The sequence below is a fragment of the Gallus gallus genome, chromosome 5 (assembly GCF_016699485.2).
Source record: "Gallus gallus isolate bGalGal1 chromosome 5, bGalGal1.mat.broiler.GRCg7b, whole genome shotgun sequence".
Taxonomy (NCBI): domain Eukaryota; kingdom Metazoa; phylum Chordata; class Aves; order Galliformes; family Phasianidae; genus Gallus; species Gallus gallus.
In genome coordinates, this window is record NC_052536.1 from 29,322,250 (window position 1) to 29,346,350 (window position 24,101).

A 24,101-nucleotide genomic window follows, 5' to 3' on the forward strand; every position below is an offset into this window, starting at 1 on the left:
CCGTACTTTGTGAGAGTAGTGTGGTAGAGCGGGACTTCTTAGTTTATCTGACTCACCACAGCAGTGTGACTGCTGGAGGATACTGCATGTAGAAAGAGTTATTATACTGTCTCCATGCCCTCAGAAGCCTGGGCTATGGAAACAGCATAATGGCTCCTTCAGTGACAGAACATACCTGCAGACTGACTGAAGTCTCACCTTGAATATTTAATAAGGACCTCATCCAGATAAGGCTTTTGGCTGTCATCCAAGTCTCTTCTCAGGGTACTGTAAAGGAAGCACAGGTCTTGTGTGATTTAACCATTTCAGTTGGTATGAGGAGTGTGTCTTTTGCTGCCCGAGTATTAGCTGCAGAAATATCCTACAAAAAGGTGGGTGAGGAATAGTGCACCTTACCCTCGGTATATTGTTTGTGAGTCTGTTCATCTGGTTTATACAGCTGCATGCAGCAGCTTTGGTAGACAGAATTCCCATGGCTGTTATCTATCAGTAAGCCACACTTGTTGCAATTACATGAGAACCCACTGTCGTGTGGAAGGACAGCTGTCCCTTCAGGCTATGCCCAAGGTTACTTCTCGGTGCAGCTCTTCTATGATTAATTTAATAATGTATTACACACCATTGCTTCTTGAACGTAACATTGTGCTCTATTTTTTTCTATCAAAGAGCTATTCAAAGTAAACAGTGACCTCATCAATACCGTCTGAAACTTACAGTAAATGGAAATATTCCAAAACCATAACAGAAACCATATTTCAACAGATGTAAGCTGCGAGATGAGGAACAGGAATTAATTTGATGAGAATGCCATCCCCAGCAACCTGTACAGACACTTGACTCTGATTTGCCCAGCCTCATGTCTTCGCTAAGTACAGTATGCTTCTTTCATGGGGGCCTCAAGATGAAAAAGAAATAAGAAACTCTCCGTTTATATTTTCAACTGTAACATTCATGGCTTGGTGAGGGAGACAAAAGTAATTTAATCCACACAAGATAAGAAAAAACAAAGCAAAACCAGAAGGCCTGTAGAAGAGAGGAGCAGGAGTACTGTCATGACTAGAATTTCCAAAGCTGCATAGAAGTTTAAACAAAACCTTTTTTAATAAAGATTTCATTAACCTATTCGTCCATGACCTCTAAAATGCTAACCTTTCAAAAAGCATACAAGGATTGCTAGAGCAGGAACAGAGCTGCTATTCAGACATTCTGGATTGTTCACAGCTAAAAAGCCAAATAAAATACAAGATCCTATCAGAGCATCTGAGTATGTCAGACAGCATTAAGTTACAGGTGCTTAATTTCCAAACAACTCAGAGAAACACTTCTCTTTGCTTTGCTGATGTATCTAGATTCTCTTAATCTCTGAAGCTCTCAGCAGATGGTCCAGTCTGCAAACATTTTTCTTCTCCGGATAGAGAAAAGCAGCACTTTCTTACATAGTACGCCTTTAGTGATTTTGATTGCTACTGAATGTGTTTGTTTGTTTACCAGTAGTTATAATCTCATGTAACAAACTCTAAGGCTAGCTGAAATCTCTCTCACATCTGTTCATATAAATGGTCACATTATTATAATTTCTAGCTCATTAGTAGAAATTTCTTATAAGAATTTGCATCTCTGGTACAATTACCTGTCAGGTGACTTTCTATTACAACACTTTTGGTTGTAGTAGTGCTTGCACCCACTAGGAAAAAGAGATCTGAATATAAAAGTCATATGAAATACCCTAACAAAGTGCTGCGTTCGCAGTGAAGCCCTTATTTCCAGCATTTTGCTGAACACCCTGGATTTGCTCCTCATTGAAATCTTGAAATTGAGTTTAAAATCCAGAAGTTATAATTAAGCTATAAGCAATTAAGTTGGACAAAATAGATATACAAAGGCATGGTGTAATATACAGTCAAAAATGCATTAATGGTATCGACATTTTTTATTGTATTTCATCTGTATGTTTTATATCTGGGAGCTGCAGCCATTCTAGTGAAGCATTACGTATGCAACAGATTTATCATGTTTCTGGTCATTTATGGTATTGAAAGAGTACTATTTTGTTGTGTTTGGTTTGGTTTTCAATAGTTATTGAAAGCAGAAGAAACCTCATTTGATCACATGTACCTTATTGTCAACTTTACACAAGGAAAATTTCTATTTATAAAGAGCAACATGTATGGATGGAAGCAAACTTCCAAGAATCTGAACATCTGATAAACACAGCAAAGCCACTGTGCATTCACTTGCTAGATGAAGCACTATGATTTTCAGTTATATACATAAAAATCAATATATACACACACACACACACCTGCTTTCTGTGGTTTGCTTACAGATTTTTATATTACATTTACCAGGCATAATCTTTTGCAGACTTTGTAGCCTTGAAGATAATGCAACGTGGCCCCAGTGACCCCTTTGTTTTAGAAGAAAGCGAAGTTGGATAGAGTGATAAACAATTGGAACTGTTTAGTTGGCAGCCATCCTGGCAAAGAAGCCTGTCAGTGCCTATGTATAAGTAAGTGTATGCATGATTCAATGAATGTGCAGTTATTTTAAATCTAAAGTTCCCCTAAATGTCTTCAAATGATTTTTGGTTTCTGGAGGTCGGGGAGAATTGCATTACTTAATACAGGCCTCAGAGCATGGAGCCAAAAGTCCTTTTTTGGTACAAATCCAAAATGGTTTCAGTATGTGGTACTTCACATCTCTATTCCATGTTTTCTTTTTTCTTTTTTTCTCCCCACCACCCATATATCACAGGATAAGTGCTCTTCTCCTGTGTATTAGGGGACTTGGAGGGAGATATTTGCCAAGCTGGAATTCATCTTGACAAGTTTCAGTAAATAAACATTCCTTACTTTTCCATTTTAGAGTTTGCTTTGATTCATCCTTGGGGGTGGCTTTTTCCTCCCACTCTACATGCTAAGAAATTATATAGAATTTTTCCCTTTATTCAGCTCTCTCATCATTACTTTCTTTCAGCGGAATGACTCACTGCTGTTCTGGATTCCCTGTGCATGTCATCACAACTCTGGGAACAAAACTGCTCTAACGTTAGCCTGACATCATCTTTATTACGCTTTTATTGTCACTGACATTAGACATGGTGAGCCAAAGGAGACTATCTGTGTCTCGTCATTTTAGCAACGCTCAGGCATTATACTTAGCATACTTTCTACCATGTTTCTCCTTTGACACCATTCCTCTGCTGGGAAAACAATACCGTGAGCCAGCTCCTTAGGCGTAGGCTTTTTTAGCTGGCTTCCATTAGGATTTATATCTATCACGTTTTAGCTCAGATAATCTCAGGGCACAGATGCACTTCTATTATCTTGAGTGGAAGAAAATGTATAATTAATGTGGTTCACAGGGAAACATCACTGGCCTAGTAAGTAGGACTGCTTTACTTCTGTTGTCCCTGAGCTCCCTCGTCTCTGCGGTTTGGAGTTCCATGAGGTCTCCATGAGCAGGAACCAGCAGTTATTCCAGTGGGACAAGGAGCCTTGCTTTTCTTTTGGCTTCACTGGGGGTACAAAATGTTTTTCACAAAACCTTCCCAGTGGTCCTAACAGGATTTTACAGTAAATTTCTGCAGTGTACTGTGTTACTAGTCCTGCGGCAACTCTTGAGGTTACAGATCACTTCAAGCAGCTAACAGGAAAAGTTAATGAAAAACAGCAAGGTAAACACATAAAGTACTAAAAACTCATATTGAAACTAAAGAATGTCTGGCTATGAATGGTGTAGAAGAGTGAAAGGCATTGTACTGCAGTAAAACATAGTTTGGGTGAATTGCAGAGAGTGAGATTTCCTTTCCTTCCACCAGTGCCCAAGCTCACACCATCATCATGTCCTCCACTTCCAGACAGACTCCAGTGCCTTATGAGGTGTTCTGACATGACATGGAAGAGGAGCTGAATTACTGTTATCCACGTCCTCCCCCTCTCATGTAATAAATGTTTGCTTATGACCTGAGTGTCTAAACAAACAAAACTTGGGTTTTGGTGCAGCTTCAGGAGTGCAACTCTATCAAATTTAGGTCCTTACTTGAAAGCCACTGTTTTCTTTGGCCATATTTTGACACGACTGTGGCAAACAGCTCTGGTTATTCTGTTCTAAGCCTGTTTTTTCAAGTGGGGTTCGAGTTTTTTTCTTTTGTTAGCCCTGATTGCTGACAAGAGACAAGTGTGTCCTAGGCCACCAAATATGTATATGGGTGTGAGGAATCCTGAATTCTGGTCATGGCCAAGCAAGTTCTGATCAAGCATGTATAAGCAATTACCACACTATTTTTACTAATCCCTCTCAGTATTTTGCAACTGCCTGACCATATCCCATACAGAGAAATCATCATGACCTTGTATGTATTGGCCAACTCATCAAGCGTTGATTCGATCACTTACCAAGGTAAGCAGCAAAACAGTTCAGCAACAGTTGAGCACATCTCTCTCCACTCTGCATTGAGGATGAGTGTGCCTTTGATGCAGTGTCTCCCAGAACTTCCTGGTTTGTGATTGGCTGTTTTGCTCCCAACATACATCTTACCTGCACTATACACTACGAAGACTTTACATTAGTTTGGGTAATTGCTATACACAGAAAGCAAAAGAAGCTTGTTTGGTGCTTTGTTTGTTTGGTTTTTGCCCATTAAAATATATGACTTTTCATTAAGGAAAAAAAAATAAATGAAAGGTCTCAAACTGAAAATAAAAATAGTATTGCTGGAAAAAGACAAAAGATTTCAAGAGAAATAAACACTTCTTACTCCCACATTTATTTGATCAAAAATCCCATCTTCTGTTTTCAAAAGTTTCATCTCACTATTTTTCACTTTTTAACCAAAAACAAAAAGGCAAAGAATTCCATTAAGCAGCCTGTGAGGAATTTTGCTGGATATCCCAAAGATCCATGTGCTTCATTGTTCTCTCTTGACAATATATCAGCAGCAATGAAACAAAAGGTTAAATAGAGCTGCATGGTGCTAAGGCCCAAACTTGTATTTGGGAGGACAGACATGTGCCTTTGTAACCATCACTTTTAAAAATCAGTGAAGATAAAATGATGTTAGAAATTTGTAAATATATGAAAATCACAGATGTTTTTAATTAAGAGGGCTGCTGTGAAAGTAATGCCTCATACTTTATTATGTTGGCTCACAATGACAGAAGCAGGTCTTGGTGATAAGGCAAAAGATGAACCTTCCCTGCCTGTATTCCATTGCATTTTGTTGCTCTATGCAGGCTCTTGTTCATTGCTGATGAAAATGCATATCTAATGGTGGTGACTACGTTGCAAAATAACATTTTGTAGCTGAGAATTTGCTCATCAAATAGTGTTCTTGTGCTCTTTGTTTCTGTTGTAGTTTCCATGGAAATAAATAAGAGGCATTGCTTTCAGAGTGACACACTGAAACAGCTCTCCATTGCTACCAGTAGAGAGGAACTTATGCCCTATGTTGCAGAAAGCACTCGGTAACACCAGGATTCAACTGTTTCTCCTGCAGAACGGTATGGTTTCTGATGCTGCTTCTTGTTGGAATCTTGTGTCAGGGTTGAAGGTATTATAAACAATTTTATCTTCATTTAAAGGATGGAAAAGGATTCTAAAGTAAAAGGAAATTTATTTGGTATTTTGTATTCTTTGAAGTTGAGACAGAGAGTGATCAGGCAACCTCCTTCCTTCCATCCTCTCCTCTATGATTTCTAATATTCAAATCACAGCACTATTACTGTTACCCAGGAGCATACTAGACACAGCAAAATAATCTCCTCTACAGCAAAACCACAAAGCTTTCATTTCAAATGAAACAAACTAGATAAATTCTAACAAAAATTCTTCTGGTAAGAATTTCCCAGTTCAGACAAATGGGAAGGTTTTGCTGCAGCACTGGGATTTCCCTCATTCTCCTGGATGCCAGGCAGCCTGGGAGTTACTTGGTGGTGGGGGCTCCAGCAGTTCAGTGGTGCAGCTCTGGAGCAGGTCAGGCAGGAACAACCTCCTAGGGCAGTACCCTTCCCATCCTGGCTCCAGAGATCTCAGCAGTCACAGGAGCGATGCTTTGGGGAAGCCTAGGAGATGACCTGCTCCCACGCTGAGACTTTACTGCCTTTCATAGATAATTATGAAATCCTTGGCTTTCGTTCCAAACTGGAACAAACCCAGATTTCGAAATATCAAAATCCTATGTGAAAGTCAGTCGGTTCTCTCTGCAAAGCTGAAACTATGACCACATCCTTCCCATATGTAGCACCTGCATGAGATGTCAGTGCTGAAAATGTGGCAATCCTGATGAGGTTGTATTCAGCACTCTGGGAGATCAATGGTTTGAATACAGTGTGCTCCTTTACCTATTAGAAGTACAGGCCTTCTGGAACTGAACAGCTGCCGAATTCCCTGATCCTACAGAAATAAAAAAGGAAGGTATTAAGTATTTGGTGACATTCAGTGTTATAACTTGGAATTTTCTTGCATTTAAGGTTTAAGATGTGCTTTGTTACAAAGATTAATATGCATTGATTTCTCAATGCCTTCAGAAAATAATGATCATGTGTGAAATACACAGAGAGAAGGGGATTTTTGACATCTTCAATATATGAAGTTCTAACAAGAGATTCTTATCTCTCCTTATAAGAAGTGACTTGTTGTAAGTATCCTGTCAGCAAGGTAATAAAATATTACTACTACATTCTTTTCATATATTTTCATGGTAGATTTTCATTTATCATCCTCCAGTGGGCAATGTGAAATGAATTGCTACTGCATAATTTAATTGATGTGAATTCAATTCATATTTCTCAATGGTCAGGTCAACTTATACCATTTGTACTGCAGTTCCCATGGAACTGAACAAAACTACACCTTTTATACACCCTTTAGCTTGATCCTGCAGACGGCTGCTATTACACAAAAAGCTCCCAATAATCTTCCTCCAATCTGCTTGTTAGATTGTAGGCAGAGGAAGCAAGCAGGAACGCTGTGATTCTCTTCAATATGATAATGAACTCTACACTTCTGTAAGCTCATATGTGCAAGTACCTCTAAGCTGAAGCAGTCTGCAATTAAGTAGTATTGCAGTTCTAAGAAAGAAGCCACATCTCTTATCCTTTATGTTACTGTGGGAAGCTGGGACAGAAAATGGTGTAGACATAGCAGTGACATCTTTGGTTGGTGGCCACTGTGGAGGTGACTATGCTGAGGCTGGTTACAGTCCCTGAGGGACTGATTGCACTTCAACTCATTGAACTGCAAAGTCTCTAAAATGATACACAAAGTCCTGCAGCACATCAAGGAACATACCTTTATAGAACAATTGTGGTCTTGTTTTTTTAATCATTCGGTCAAATGTTAAAGAAAAGCCTTACAATTCAATTCAGTTTGGTAGAACTGATCAATGATGCTATAGGAGGAAACTCAGTGAGAACTAAACAGTTGTAATTAATAGTTTCAAATGTTGTCATTTGAGCTTTGGTTTGTATGTAAGTGCTTTTGTTCCTGACTTTACCCAGTCTGATTGAAGAGTGCCACACCTCCTGTTTCATTAACAGGACCTTTGTTACTCAGCACAGTATCTGTGTACTTCTCTGAAGCCTCACATGCAGCACTGAATGGTAGCCTATCTTCACATATGAAAGGACTTAGGAGATTCCTACCATGAGAATATGAGAAATCAAGCAAATTTATTTTGCTTATTCAACAAAGCTACCATATATACCACTTTTCATAGCATTTGCTTGTTGGAGATGTACTTTGCTATATGTTATTAATTTTCTGTATGTAACTAAACAATAGCAACAGCTTTACTCCACTCCACTGCACCTCAGCTGGGGGTATTCAGAAATGTTCTGGTTCCCAGAATCATTTCCTACCATGGTGGCCTTAATAATGTCTGTTCAGAGCCTGCAGTTGTTTCCTTTCTATTTTAAATAAAATATTTATGATACAGTTAAAAATAGGCATTATTGGAAGACTGCGGGCAAATATACTCTCCTTTATTGCGTTGCCTCGCTTCAAGAAGATTTTGCAGTACAGATACAGTTCTCTTTCTGAAGATAACTTTTGGCTGAAATGCATGTTCTTTTACCGGGTTTCAAAGCAGCAAACCAGGATGTAAGTATAGAATTTGCTTTTAATACCTGAGAAGTAAAGTTAAGTACTCTCTGGTCAATCAGTGACTCTTTTTATTGATCCTAAAGAGCATGCAAGACAGTAACACTTCTGAAACACATGGAAAGCATGCATTCCAGATGGGAAGGAAGCTGGAATACTTAGTTATAGTTTGTAGGAATATGAAGTTAGAGTTTATTATGAAAAGATCAGAATCCTGATAGATTAGGGTCTTTAATATACTGGATTGTGATATGCTATTTGAAACCCACTCTCACAAACCCCATTGGAAAAACTCAACCTTTGCGGAAGTATACTGAACACATGCAAAATTTGTTTTATGAGGGTGATAAACAGCAGCATTGTTACAAAGTTATTTTCACGTTTCCTTGTTACATGACTAAGTTTTAATGATTTTTTTTTTATCTTTGAATGAGGCTTTCATATTTCTCAAGCTATTTGAGAACCTCCCACTCCTCCGGTCCTCAGAGCTTTGTAGCCAGCCTTGCTCAGAGGACATTCCAGTCTTGTCACTGCACAGCTGCACTTGGCAGCAAGCCCTCCACACAAGGCCTTTGCCAAAGCGGCACTTGGACCCCCCAAACGCTCTCCTGAAACAATGGCCAATAATACAACATTTGTATAACTGCTAAAAATCTTTTTGCCTTAGAATGAATTTGTTTACTTCAGTTATAGAACGTGTTATATATTTGACGTCACTGGGTTTACCCTCAAAGTGTGCTGTGGAAACTACCACCTTGTCTTATATTTCACAGGCTGATGGGTAGCATAAGGTTAATACACTGAGCTGCCTATAAATAAGATCCACTACATTCTTTCTGTTGTATGCCTGCTCTTTGGTCAGGGAGTTATCTCCTTGGAACTCTTTGCTTTCTAAGTTTTATAAGTGCTTATGTTAAAGATCAGCCATGAAAAGGAGCAAAAGGATAAAAAGTAACATACTTGGAAGATATTTCTTTCCTTTTCCTTACATACTGAAATTAACCTCAGTCATTTTGTGTGCCTGGTACTCAAGCATTTGATTCCAGATAGAGGAAGGCTGAAAGCTGTGTATTTCTTTAGTCCTATTCTAAACTTTAAAATCCCCTATTTTGTGTGGATACGAATTTGATGCCGCTTCTATGAAATCATAATGAATAAATAAATACGTAAGTAAATAAGAAATTATGTTTGACTAAGCTATATTAGACCTCAGAGGCCTTGAGTGCTTCACACATCTTCTCTTCATAATTTTTCTCATCCTGTAGGCTGGTAGTATTTTGAACCACAGTACTAGGAATTCTCCCTCCACAAAGGAAAACTGCAAGTTAGAAGTAGTGGCAGTTAAACATTATGAAAATACTTAAGGATGTTTCAACTTAGTGCAATTTTAAAACGTATGTCAGGTTCTGCCTTTTTGTTTTTTAATACAAGCTAACTTTCTATTTTAAAATAATCATTTTGTTTTAAACTAAACACAGTGCTGGTTAAACATGTCCAAAAAACCTCAGACATCCTTTCTGCACATAGCAGGAAGAGCACATGGCAATAGCAGTGCAAAGTTGCCTCCTACCAGTATTGTGTTGAGGGAGCATATCTAGTTCCAACTGAACAAAGTCTCTCCATGTACTTTCTATGAGGATTTTCTTAAATCCCACATAAAACCTTGCTGAGAGTAAATCAGTCTATGCCCATTTGCACCTCATTTCGGCTGCTTATCTCTCCTGTATGGATTTTCTCCTTATTACATATCGTGGAATAGAAACAAATTTCTTTAAGACAAAACTCAAATTAATTTTTTCAGGAATAGAGCAATTTTTACTGTTCCCTTTATTGTTTTGTTGTGATTGTTTATTTTAAAAAATCTATATGGGAATTCCGAACACTCAAACTGTAAGCAATTGTAGTATGTTTTTTTAGTCACCTTTTCAGTAGTGCTCTTCTTCAGTTCTAAGCTTCAACCCAAGTAAAGAACTTATGGTGATAAGCATAGCAGAAATACTAAGTCACAGCTTCGAACACTGATTGAGCACCTGGTGGGAAGGCAGGGCTAACCGAGGGAGCTCAGGTGTGTGTAGTGCACCTGAGTGACTAGAAGGGCTGGAGCTAGGGCCCTCCTCATTTAAGGCTTGGTAGTGGAGGTGTGGGTATTCTACTGGAGATTCCTGTGTTCCTCAGGTCTTCTGAAGGTAAGTAGATTTTTTCTTTTGTTTCTGTGTTCATAGCTGTTGTATTTGAGCAAGTTTTTGCTTGTTATGGCCTAGGACTTTGCTATTCTGCTGTCACTGCTGCACTTTCCATTATGTTACAGTAGGTTTTTCATTGCTGTAGGCAAGTGGATGAAAAAAATGTGCTAATACCTGGGAAAATAATCAGGCTTCTCAAGAAGTAAGCGGGCTTTTTGCAGTTGTTGCTTTAACCTAAAAAACTTTTTTTTTTTTAATGTTGTCTTCTGGCTTGGAAATATTAAGCTCAATTTATCCAACTGTGAGGATGATTCTATCAATGCTGATTATAAATTATGGGATGCATTTCTAAATCTGATGAGTTCCTGAAATGTAAATATACTCTTTTATGTATCTTAAAGTTTTTCTTAGGCTTGGATCTCAAAACATATATTCCAATAATACTCTGCATGCATTGTTTTCATCTTCCTTAGTGTTTCAACTTGCCATAGTATTAAGATCAGAAATGTGGCATGAAGGTTACTAATTATACTAATTATATAACTTATTTCCTTTGTTAAAGTTGCAAGTGCTGTAAGTTTATTCTTGACATATCTCTAAAATGCCAGCTCGAGAGCTAATCCAAATGGAAAGATATATGATATGAAAAAATAAAAAGACAAACAATTACAAGATAGATTTCTCCAAAACAAAGTTTAGTTCACTTAGAACAGGATGACTCAACCTTTTCTGCCAGAAAGTTAGCTATCCCTTCACTGGGGAATAAGAGAACACGGAATGTACTCTTATACTAGCTCCTGTAATGTAGAATTTTTCTTTCCTTATGCAGTTGATTTTGTTTGTCAGGCACAGCTTCTCAACCTGTGATGAAACATTCAAACATTACCTATTCATTGACTCATCTAGAAGGGAATCCATGGGCCTAGTAGGGAAGTGACACATTACAGCTGTGCTGATGTCTTTGCTGTTCTTAGTTGGAGTCCAAAGTATAGCACATGTTTACAAGGATTCATCTTGTGATGATTTTTATTATTATTATTTATGCTAACAAAGACATTGAACAGAATGGCAATCTAAATCTCAGTGGAGTGGAGAGTTATGTGAAGTGTTGTAACGTGTTTCTCATGGGAACTAACAGAGGACTAATAGTATAATTTTCTTTATTCTAAATGAACAAAATCTTAAGAGACTCCTTTATACTCTTTCAAGAATGTGCAATTGGTTTCTTTTGTATGGTAAAAATCCATGAAATTCCATACATGATAATCTATAAGTGTCAGAGGAAAAATGGAAAACTTTTCACCATGGTTTAGCTAGGCTGAGTCCGTAGGGCCTTCTGAAGGAGACATCAATAATTAGCAGAACTATTTGTTACTACCTTGTTTTCAGCAAACGATAGCTAAAGTTTCAAAACAACTACTCAACTGCTAACAGGCAGAACTGGTAGTTCTGTTTGGTGAGAGAAATCGGTGATTTAATATTGTCAGTGATTTTAGGGTGTTTTTTTTTTTATGGCAACAACAGCAATTTATTAATAAAATCCACAGGGATCTCATGACTAACAGAAAGTAATGGGCCCTCAGCTTTCCCATACAAGGCCCACTAGTTAGAAATAAATAAATGTAAGCTGAACTGCTGTAGCCTGCATTGAAATGCCTAAACAAGTGGTCTGGGATAAAGTTCAAGCAAATTCAAGAAGTTGAAAAAAATTATTTGTATTAATAAGTCAGTGGATGACTAAATCTCCAGGTGGAAGAAAGAAGTCAAATGTGTAGGCAGTCTGAGGATGTCTTAGGAGAGGCATTTTCAACATTATGTATGAATGCCTTTGTAATCAGTACTGGTAGAAAAAATATGAAAAAATGAAATAATGAAAAAATGTGTACAGTTCTCAACCTTTTGTTTGGGGAAAAGAAGAGGTCTGGAAGAAAATTACACATTTTGTGGAATTTAGAGAAACAAAAGTAATTTTTTTTTTTTTGAATGTTATCCAGAATAAGGATATTGTTCCATAAGGAACAAAGAGATATACAACATGAATAAAATGGGAACTTAGACTGGAAATTAAAATGCTTCTGACTTTCAAAGGAGTGAATTTGTGAAATAACCAAGGGGAGCACAAGAATAAATATGATGTGGTTTCCTGCACCTCTCTTATATAGATTTGCTGAGCTTAACAATAAAGTTAGAGTGAAAAGCATGAGTGTAAACAAGGTGAGATAAAGAAGAGTATGGGTATATGATTATATGATCTGTATTTTCTGTTAGGAGAAGGCAAGGTGATTGTGATGACGAACGAGAAGCCATCAGCCTTAAATGGCTCAAAGCACAGGGAAGGGAGACCAACAGCAAGGGGGAAATGGAGCAAACAGGATCAGTTTGGGGATGGACAGCAGAGCAGGTCTGTGAGTGTCCAAGTGTCAGCTGTTGGAAATGTCAAAAGAATACTGTTACACCATAACAATTGGGGGGAAAAAAAACTGGGCAGTGTGGTGGAGGTGCTGCTGTGCAGGCCTGCTCAGGCAGCTGTTTTGTTAAGCATAATTTTCTTGTACATGACTGAATCATATTTTTCCAAGCTGAGGAAAAAAGAATCTGATATGTTTTCTTGAGAATTTATCTGATGACAGCGCGTTTACTGAACTTCTCACAAAAATCATCACATAAATATTTGATTCTGATTGCGATTTCAGCAAGTTTATTTCCAAGAGCTTGATTTATAGATAAAATTCTGTGTACCAGTCTCCAAATAAAACAAAGACTGAGAATATGAAAGAGACAAAGTTACTGGGTTTTATTGTAACATATTTTCAGCTACTCCTTTTTATTTTAAGGATATAAACTGCAGAAACTAAGTGAAGATGGAGAAAATCCTTTCACTTATAATAATTTGCATTTCAATATTAGCTTCTTTTGCCTTCCTCTCCCAGTCTCTGACAAATTCCTTGCTGCAGTTCTCACATGAAAAGTCCTGAAAAGCAAAGCAAACATCTGAACACTGTTGAATTAAAAGATTGAAGTAATACAACACTATTCAGGTTAACATAAATGTAAAGAACCAGTTATAATCTGATTTAATTACATGACTAGAGACTTTCTGTCAGTGGAGTAAATTTCTGATTTACAAAGAAGGCCTGGATGCATTGGAACATTTATACTTCTTTTTTTTTTCCCATGGTCATGGTTTTAGAGAATGAACTTCTGACCATAAGGAGGCATACAAGGAAACGAACAGGTTCCACTGTCCATCACTGCAGAGCGGAGCTATTCTCTGCTTGTGAGTTGAGCTCAGAATTCACTTGCTGCTAAGCCTGGTGAAAATAAGTGGAAATTCTATTAAGTCTCTTGCTCTCCACTTCTTTTGGATCAGAATCTCATTACTTTAAAGTACTGTTACTGAAACAGTTTGGCATCAAATGCCTGAAATGTGTCCTTATTTCTTGAAATTAGTACTAATTCTAGCGGTAGTTGAAAGTAATTTTAGGAGTGTGAACTGGTGCACTGAGATTATAAATTGGCACTGCAGATGTTCTTTTCAATTCATGAAAGCCAGTGGAAGTTTTATCTGGCTGAGGACTTAGTGCCCAGCGTGTCAGGGCCTCATCCTGGCTTTGCTCATATGCACATTTTGTGAATTCTTTTTATGAGTTGCCATAGAGCATGTATGAATACCTTTTTTCTTTCTTGAGGATGGAAGAAACCTTTCAAACACGGTTAGCAGGCCATACATTTTCCAAGTACTTCATGACGTCTAACTTTAATATCAAAAAAAAATTATGTGGTAATTTGCATGAAGTCAGAACTGATGAACTTTAGATTTCTTAGCCCTGCCATAAAGGAAGCAGTCAGGTCCAGTCAACATGAGAGATGAGAAGCTTTTATTTACTCTTCTGCTGAATCCCAAAGGAAGAATAAGGTCAGGGAGAGGACGTTAAACTGTACAATATTTGGGCAGTGAGCTCTGCACAACGTAAATTGAATATACAATTCAAGTACAAGCTTGGTAAAGGAATCCTCACTGTGTATATGAAATGTTTCCCTGATGAATAGTCAATGGCTCTGGTTTGTGTTTAAATTCCTCCCTCTGCACTCATGCATTTAGGAAACTAGGTTGGAAAAGATTCATTTCTGTCATTACCAGGCTTACTGGAACAAACAGGAATGCTTCCACTGTGAAGAAATTCTTTATGAAAGAGACACTGAAGCAGTGGTGTCAGGTGGGGAAGCCATATCTAGTGTTTGTCATAGCTTCTGTAGAAAGGCTGGCTGAAAAAGTCAGGGATGCTCTGAAGAAGCATGATATTTTGGTTTTCCAAAGTGCACCACCTGTTTACCATGGTAAATTACACTTAAATATAGGAAGTGTGCAAATGGCAGTACCTCATCACTTAAGCCTAGGCCTTCACCCACAAACAGCTGGTACATTTGACCTGGAAACATTTATAATGGTTATTCCTGCCTTGACTAGCCGTGCTTTCTAACTGAGAAAACAAGAGCACAGCGTGGCCTTGACTGTGGTCTAACTGCACCACCCTGCGTGGCATGTCTGGCCCATGCTACCAACCTATTTTTAAAAAGGAGCAGCGTGTCATTTGAAGAAACTGTTTTCAGCTTCTATTGCTGGAACGTAAGAATCACTTTTATCCTTCCTAACCAAAGAAAAGGAGGTGGAGATATTAAGAAAGGTATCTAAATATATCCATTAATTGATGAACGTGCTAGCTTTGTTGCTTGTATGACAATAGATGACTTCTGTTGATTGAATAAATACTGGAGTAAATGGAGGGTTTAGCTAGAAATTGTTTTTGTGGGAAGCTGTCGTTGTGGTTGTGGCATTAAACAAGTTCTTTGAAAACATAGAAAAGATTAATCATTGGCATCTAGAGAGGGGAAAAAAATGTTAGTGATGTTTATTGAAGGCATCGTTAAATGCCATGGCTTATTATAAGACATGAAAGAAAACAAGCTTCAACAAACCACAGCAGAAGGAAGAAGTTTTTTTTCTAATATTACAAATTTTTGGAAGAGCTGAGTTTCTGCTTTATGAGAACAAATATGTCCCACTCCATATTTAACCTTTCAGGGGGATGAAGGAAGTTACTGCAAGAGTTCGTTAAATAGGCACCACTTTAACAGTATATAATTCTTTGATGAAAGATAGGAGAAGGAAAGGAGGCAGAGAATGTGCCCCCTTCATGTAATCTGCATGAAGAACAGCAGATCTTTTCTGCTGTGTGTGCTGTTTCATGAAGTAAAGTAAGACAAAGTAAGACAGACTAAAGTATCATTCAGCTCTTTTGGATATTCATGTAATGTCAAATTTGAGAAATGTCACTTCTGAGCTCAGCTATAAAAAGTACTGCGTGTATTTCAGCTCTTCCAAGTACAGCGCGTGAATGGGACCATCAGCTACTCCAGATTTACTCAGAATATTTGACCCAGTATTTTAAAGATACGTATCTATTTGTTAATCCTCCAAAATCGTGTTTTAATATTTATTTTAATAATTATCCTCTATTCAGTAAAGAAGTCAGTGGATGTTATGTAAGAGTCATTTTAATACAGAAACCAGATGGAGGTAGGTAGATGTTCTTGTTAGATGCTGTTTACCATTCATTTATAGTGGTTTATACCTTTTTTTCTCCAAGAATAAAGGAGAAGTGTATGAAAGATTCAAGACTAAGCTTTCTTGGCTTCCCTTTATCCTTGCTATCCTACTCGTATTTTGCAGCTTTTGAGCAGATAGAAGGAAAAAGTTCAATTAAACTTCAGCTCTAGGTAACCCTGATAATTTCTAGAGTAAGATCTCATATAAAAGCATGTGTTTTATACTTTATTATTGTCTTCTAGTGTTGTACCTAACCAATATTTAAAGGCTATATCCATTTTACAAATCTGTGTTCCAGACCTTTTTGTTTTTGTCTTTTACTACATGAAAAGGAGCAGCCAAATTTATAAAAGGCCTATAATAAATGACTATTCCATGCCCCTAAGATCATCAGGATTACTAGTGCATCCTGAACATTCCTAAACAATGAAAAACTGTACTGTCCTACCCAAATTGTTTTATTTCTGTTAGCTGGTATAAAAACTTCTGGAGCTCCTGGACTCCTCTGTGTTTGTTGTCAATATATCTGGGCCATGTTGGGAGAGTGCAAGTTGAATGGGCATGCAGCCAAAGCAGCCCAAAAGAAACTCTAGGATCTTGTGCAATCACACCATTAGTATATGGATGGATGCATCAGTGTTCTTTGGCCTGCTCCTTATGGTTTTATCTATATAACATAGCCAATAACACTCCTTACCAATACTTAGAATCAATACCTTGCATTGATTGGTAGCAAGGAGCAACTAATTGAGGAGAAAAAGTAAGAGAAGTTTAAGTTACTTTATATTGCACTGACATGAACATGTATCAGTGCAGACACGTGGAGAACTCTTTCTAGTTACAGATTGTAAGCAGATGGCTAGATTTGCAATAGCTAATGCTCATAACTTGCCATTGAAAGAAAATGTAAAATGAAGCAGCAATTCTTATGCCTATTTCACTTCATTCAATAAGACTGTATATTGAACTTACTGAACTTTGCAATAATGTTTCCCTATCTATCAAAAAAGAACAGAGGTAGTGATGACATAGTTTATTGCTTACTTTTGTTTCCTGTAGAGCTAGCATGTTCCGTTCCATTTGCCATACAGTTCCTGCAAAATAGTATTTGGTGTTTTGTTTTCAAATCATTACCTTTCATTTTTTTTTTCCTATGCTAAAAGTGAAGTTCATTTAAAAAAAAAAAGTGTTTAATCAGGGTTTGCACCATTATTTGGTAAAAGATGATGACAGAGGCAGCACTCTACTTCAAAGACATATCAGTCTTTTTAATAACATGCCAGTGGTAATCTTTCTGTGAGTTTCCAAACCAGAAAATGAAAAACACGTGAGGCTATTCTACTATGAAAGAATGGTGTGTTAACTCTTTACCATTCCGTTAACAAATGATGAGCTGCATAAATCTCTACAAATGGAAAGAGGGAAGGCAAAGGTGATGTATCCTGGCTTCTATTCTCATAATGAAGTAGACAGAAATACCAGTTCCCCAGTGCATCTTGATGGTCTGTCAAATTGGGCAAAAACAAAGGAGCATTTGATTATTTCTGTGCTTCAATTAGGGAGGTTTCTGTCACTCACGGCCTGCTGTCCTTCTGTGTCAGAGGAAACCCAGTGTAATGAGACATGCTGCTAAGAAGGTTCTGGAGGAGGTGAGATGTGAAATTCATTCCTTAAGTAATAGACAATGTCCTCAAACCAATGGCTGTGCAGAAATTGGTGCCGTAACTGGTCTCTTTTGAAAGAAACAAATCTTTAAAGCAAATGATCCTTATAGTTGATACATATATATGTGCATCTTTACATATATTGTGTTTTACTGTGATGCTACAGATCAAAAGCCTTTTGCAAACTTTGCTCCTCAAATGGATTTTTTATTTATAGTTGCGCACATAAACACCTTTTGACTGATGTGTAAAATATCTGGCTCCCAGGTGAAGTATGAGGAGCTGGCAGAGTACCAGACCAGTTAAAATAAAGCTATTATTTAGGTATCTGGGTATGCATAGAAGTTTTAACCCTGGGTCAGATGTTAGATCACAGTTTCTACAAGCAAAGTATGCTATATACTGCTGTCATTGTTTAAAAAAAAAAAAATAGCCTCTAAAATGTGATTTATCTCCTTTCAGCTATGTTGTGCACACAGGACTGAGTGTACACAGAAAATGCTCACTATACACCTGCACATATATCTACGTGTGTAGGAAGTAAACTTGTGTAAAGGTGTGTGGGATTTCTGTGGGACCACTTAAACTCTGAATCTACTCTTAATTTAAAAAAATCTGAGGATAATTTTGATTCAGAAAACAACAAAACCCCTCAGAAAACCTGATTTGGACCAGTAGCTCATCCACTTCTCACTGAGTCTGTGCTGTTCTCATACATTCCATTTAAAGCTGCTGCAATGGTTTGAGCTTGTAAGATAGCAACTCTTCAGAGCACTTTGGGACTTGTTTACTTGTTTAATTTTACACATGTAATCAGTACCATTTAAACTAATATGACTATTATCCTTTGCTTTTAGGCTAGAGCACTCTTACCTGCAATACCTGAGGAATGTGCTTTTGTAGAACACTCAAAACGTACTTATGATTCTTCGGGCACATAAGGCTGGACAGTCCATTCACAGATGGCCTTGAAGTCTTCAGCTTCTCTTGGTAAAGTAATCTATCCATTCACAAATATCAACATTTGTTCAAGGTACAGACTTATTTTTTTTCATTATCTGTCAAATCATTCACATTCTGAAATACACTGTGAATTGCTCTCAGAAGCATTTCTTATCATTCTAATGTGGCATTCCTCATGACTAAGAAATGGTTATTCATCATGACTCATTAGACTCAAACATATTAAATTTGTTTCAGAAATAGATATTCACTATGTGGGAAGTAAAAGGCAACACTAGTTTATATGTAAATAGTGGGCAGTAAAAATAGGTAGGAAAGAGCAGATCATATTTAAAAAGATTAAATGTTACAGAAAACACATGATCATCTACCCCTGTAACTAAGTAACATCTATTGGAAAGGGACACAAGCTTCTTCAGTAAAGAAACGCACAGAACCGTGGCGGTGTGCCTTTAACCGATAGCTTCCTGCTGAATAAGTGCTGAGGGCATTCCTGAAATTCCCAGAAGAAGGCTGCTGGCGGGAGCACGCTGTCGTGGCTCTGTTTTGTCCCAGTTCTGTGCTGACGGCTGTGCTGCATCCACGCAGACACCGGCTGTCCTTTGCAGCCATATATGGACAACACCCGGATTGAACTCGGCCCTCTTCTGTCCCCGGAACTCTCTGAGGTCTCATGTTACGGATTTCTAGTGATGTAATTATATGCATCCAGTGACCAAATTTGGTAGCTACCTCCTGGAGGCATGGTTGGAGGTTCTTTTTTTTAAATTATAAATCTCACCTCAATTAGATAATTTCTTCCTTAATTTATTTTTAAAATGTCAGCATTTTTTTTAAGCTTTTGCCAGAAATCTTATAGATTGGCAATCTGCTTTATTTTTCTCAGCAAACAAAGTTCTCTGTGACTAAAGTTCATGTTGTAGCATTTGAAAAAGGATTCAAATTTCTATATATTTACAAAACTGACTAAAGAATGGAATTGCAAAAGTAAAATAAGCCCTGAGGTTACAGCATTGTCTGTACATCTCTGTAGAAAGTGCAAGCTGTGTATGAGTTTCTGAGAAATCATAAAAAGGTCTTCTTTCAGGTTAGAAAACAAAACTTTTCAGACACTAAAATTAATTAGTCAGAATTTTCTTCAGAGGAGAAGTATCGCAGGAAAAAAAATATAAAGGGCAGGTAGCAACAGGGCGAAGGGATGCCTCTTTAAACTGGAAGAGGGTAGGTAATTATTTACTGTAAGTAATTCTTTACTGTAAGGGTGCTGAGACACTGGAACAGGTTGCCCAGTGAGGTTGTGAACGCTCCCTCCCTGAAAGCATTCAAAGCCAGGCTGGAGCAACCCTGGTCTAGAGGGAGATGTCCCTGCCTATTGCAGGGGGGGTTGTCCATTTCCAATCCAAACCATTCTATAGTTCTCTGAATATTAAATCTACTAAATGATAAAGTTATTATCAACACAGCACATTTAACAACCAGTTATATGTTGTCACTGCTTTCTTTAAGCAGAATAGCTAACCATCTCTTTCATTACTACCCAACAGTTCTGGCCACTCTGAAATTATAGTTGTGTTAATCCAAACATAGAGGGAATCAAATAACAAAAGGCTCTCTCAACCTGCTTTTACCCAATCAGAGTCATGTTTCTAGTGTTGTTTTGCTCATATATTAGAGTTATCTGGTTGTTTATTTTCTCTTCCTACTCTGTATTGCTGGCATTTGTGTTAGATTTCCTCTGTCCACTTCCACATATTCAATTATTAAAAAATATTAAAAATATATCTTCAATAACAACTAGAATTTACATCCAATCTAGAATAAGTATATATGTATACATACACATCTTCAAATCACCTGTTGTGACATACCTGAGACTATGAATTATGTTGCATTATGTGCAACAGTCAGCATACTTTGTTCTACATACAGTTGTACATACATTGGCCCTAAGCATGGACAATATTGACAGGTACTAGAAACGAAGTCAAAACAGGTAGTAGAAAACAAACTGTTCCAGCACAGACCATATCACATTGAATGATATGACACAAATGTTTGGACTGGATGATCCTGTGGGTCTTTTCCAGCCTTAGCAATTCTATGTATTTTTTTTCCTCTAGCACTATTTTTTTTTGTTCTAGCACTGTTTTGCCCACACAATGCCTTACATTCAGTCCCTCCAGCCTTCTTTACATATTAGCTAACAGAAAGTCAGGAGTTTTATACAATATGCAAAGATTTTGTAGATTTCCTATAATATGCATCATTAATGTGGTGCATTTCCTTCACATTCCTATACATGACTAAAAAGTGAAGTTGTTTGTTTTGATGAGGAACTTAGAGACCTAGAGGATAACCTATACTTAAAAAAATGCTATGAGAATTAAATGTAAGCTTTACAGTGAAAACACTGAGAAACAATTCAAATACATTTGAAGAAATCTAGCTTTGTAGCATTGAGCTTCTTGCTATAGCATGAAGTATTTAGGAACTGTAATCTAAAACACACAGATGTGTAAGGACAGATTAATTTGTCTTACTGTTCTTATAATTCAATACATCCCCAGATACATTGCATCCAACATTGCAGATACATTGCTTCCCTTGCATCCAACCCTGAATTCTGAAACTTTTTTTTACTGTATGTTTGTTTAATGTGTAACACAACAGGCCCAGAGGCTAACATCAGGAGTACCTAGCAACTCCAGAAGTATAATTAATATTTTAACTAGGAAAAAGAGAGCAGATGATGGAGCAAAATATAGCAAACAAAATTATGAGTAATGAGTATTTATGACATACTGTAGTGTCTGTCACAAATGAATACGTAGAACAGATACCAAATATAACAAAATGAAGGCCCTCTCACTGAAGTACTCACTTGTCTAAGCTGAGACAATGCATGTATCTAAGAAAGAGTGAAAACAAGATGGAAATAAAACCCTTGGATTAAATTGGTAATCATAGCACATCCCTTGCTTGTTTTTGCTCTGTATTTCTACTAAACGGAGAGGAATACATCTAAGCAGGGATTAAATGAAACCCAACAGAACATCCAGTGAGTGCTTATGAGCTACATAATGTTTCAAAAACTTGAGGCTTCCTTACTGGAAAGTGTTGGGAATAATTCCAAATCTGAGTTTATCAACTACTATCCTTGTTATTCTACCTTTTATTAAAATATCTCAGGTGACACTAAAAATGTTTGTTCTCTCTGCCAAATGTTTTCTGAAGCCAGATAATTTGGTTTGCTATTTACATTTGAAAGTGCTGTCAATGAATTAAAGTTTCATCAAAACATCCTGTTTCATCAAGATGGAGCTGTTTTAAAGACCATAAGTTTCAACAAAGCTTTCATCAGCAGTGCGTCTAAGGTGAATGCATTCAAGCTCATTTCTGACCTGAATGAAATTGCCATAGCATCATATGTAAGGCACAAATTACTGCAGAAGGGAGAAAAGACCTCTAGTGGGCATATACCAGGCATCACTAAGAGCTGAAGGATTCACATCATCCTCCTAGTTTGAAAAACAGAATCACAATGAAAAAACGCCCCTAAAGGAGACACCAGAAAATGCATTTATTTATTGTCTGACTGGAAAAGAAGCTGTAAGCATGATCTAGAATAATAATAAAAACAATTATCTGTCACCTTTCCCACAAATCCTGTCTGTATGGAAAAAAGAAGCAACAAGAATATGAGGGTTCCACCCCAACAATAAGATGATGACAAGACACTGCCATAGTCTTGTCTCATACTCCTAGAGAGTGCTATCTCTATGAGCAGTGAACTGTAGCTTCTGACCTGGATTTTGTCTGACAGCTTCCAATCAGGCCGCACAGTCTGAATTTGTTTAGACCATCTGGTTAATCCAGTCAGTACAAAAACAGAAATTTAATTTCTCCTCCCAAAAAAGGGAGAGGAAATAAAAAGGTAGCAGCTATTCCTCAAACCACCAACAGAAAAATGCCTAGTCTGACCGAGCACGTACACTGGTTTAGTAAACATCCAAAATGCACTGGTGGAATAAACCAAATTCAGATTCATTGAACCAGAAAGCCTTTAGAAAGAAGAATCAGGAGTGAAAGTCTGCCTGCTATTTGCATAACAAAGAAGAGAAATCTTGGTAAGGGAGATCTTGTCTTTTAATTATTATTATTTTTTTTGCTTACAATATATACAACAGAAGGTAGAAAGCAAACAAGCTACTGCTTTCCAGGATCCTTTTGCAGAAAGACCAAAAAAAGAAAGTATGAACTGAAATCTCTCATCCTGAGCTTGCCCATACAGTCAGAAGAGGAACCTGGGCAAGTTCATCAAAACTGTGATTGCTCTTGATGCTAAGTATGTAAAAACAACCATTCCAGAAGCTGTAACTTTGTCACCAGAACAGTTTCTTGAAATATTGAAATAGGTCCTACTTGAGTTTTAACAGCAATAAAGGTGCAGATATCTAAAGATGGAACATCTGAAGGCTCTTCTTCTGTTCTTGTACTTAGAAGTGAAGATGTTAACAGAGAGAATCAATGACTGGCAGGCAAGCAGATAACACTGTAAACAAGCTTCATAATACTTCATCTACATTTGTGGCTATAATCAATAAAGGACCCATAATCCAGGGATGCAAAAAGTGTTATTGCCCTTCTCCTGTCATCCTGTATCCTTTAGAGAGCAACGTCCCCACTGATCGGTGTGATGTTACTGGTGCAGAACTTGGACAGGTTGCCTTCAGCTGTGGATGGCTTTCTCCCTGTCCTCCTTTGCATTCTATGTGAATATGGACAATAGGGAGCGTGCTGAGATGGGAAGGTCTTGCAGGGGGTACTGAAGGGTGAATAATGAAAAGCTGCTGCAGGAGGCACCTTCCAAAAAAGAGCTCCACAGAGCAGAAATCCTATTTAGTGATGAGAAGAAACTTCAAAGCTATCCCCCTTTCAGGAGTGTGAGACATTTCACAGACTGTTATTCTTAGATCTAGATAACACTTACTATCAGTAGTGAAGATAAAAAAGAGTTAATACACACCTCATGCTGTCTTCTTCTGAAGGTATCATTGTTTTTAATTTTTAATCCATCTGCAGGAATTCATTGCTATGCTTTTTTTTTTTTTTCCCCAGACTCATCTGTGGCTGTATAAAAGTTTGTCAAAGAATGTGTGCACATTAGACATCTGCCCAGCCTGCAGTGCCTGAGTCAGGCACACTAATAAGCTTGTGGTAATTACTTTATGCTAAAACTAGACTTTTTTTTTTTTTTTTAAATATAGCAAGATGAAAATACAGCTCTCAGGAAGACAGCTCACATCTAACAGGAGCCTGGGAAAAGAGGCCTGCTTTTTTTTTTTATTAAAAAAAAAACTGTTTGCAATACAGGCAGGAGAGCCGTAGTGCTGCTCAGAGGGAGAATGTGCAACAGCAATTCTTTGACATGTGGTACGTTCTTTACCGTACATCTTAAAAATAGATTTATTCTCAAAACTGGTGCAATAATAATGTAAACCATAGATTATATGGAGTTCTTTATATTCAGTTTCAGAGAGGTACAAATGGGAATCTCGCACAAAGAACAGAAAAAGAAATACT

At 37.5% G+C, this 24,101-nt stretch overlaps 1 long non-coding RNA gene across 6 annotated transcripts in view; it reads left to right on the forward strand.

Annotated features, from left to right (window-relative positions):
- Positions 1-24,101, forward strand: part of LOC107053494 — a 236,712-nt gene that overhangs the window by 202,266 nt on the left and 10,345 nt on the right. For all 6 annotated transcript variants that reach the window (XR_005860233.2, XR_003075261.3, XR_005860234.2 and 3 more), the window contains 4 exons: positions 2,365-2,509; positions 5,357-5,551; positions 17,451-17,540; positions 18,413-18,545. This is a non-coding gene — a long non-coding RNA (uncharacterized LOC107053494). The remainder of the gene's footprint in view (positions 1-2,364; positions 2,510-5,356; positions 5,552-17,450; positions 17,541-18,412; positions 18,546-24,101) is intronic.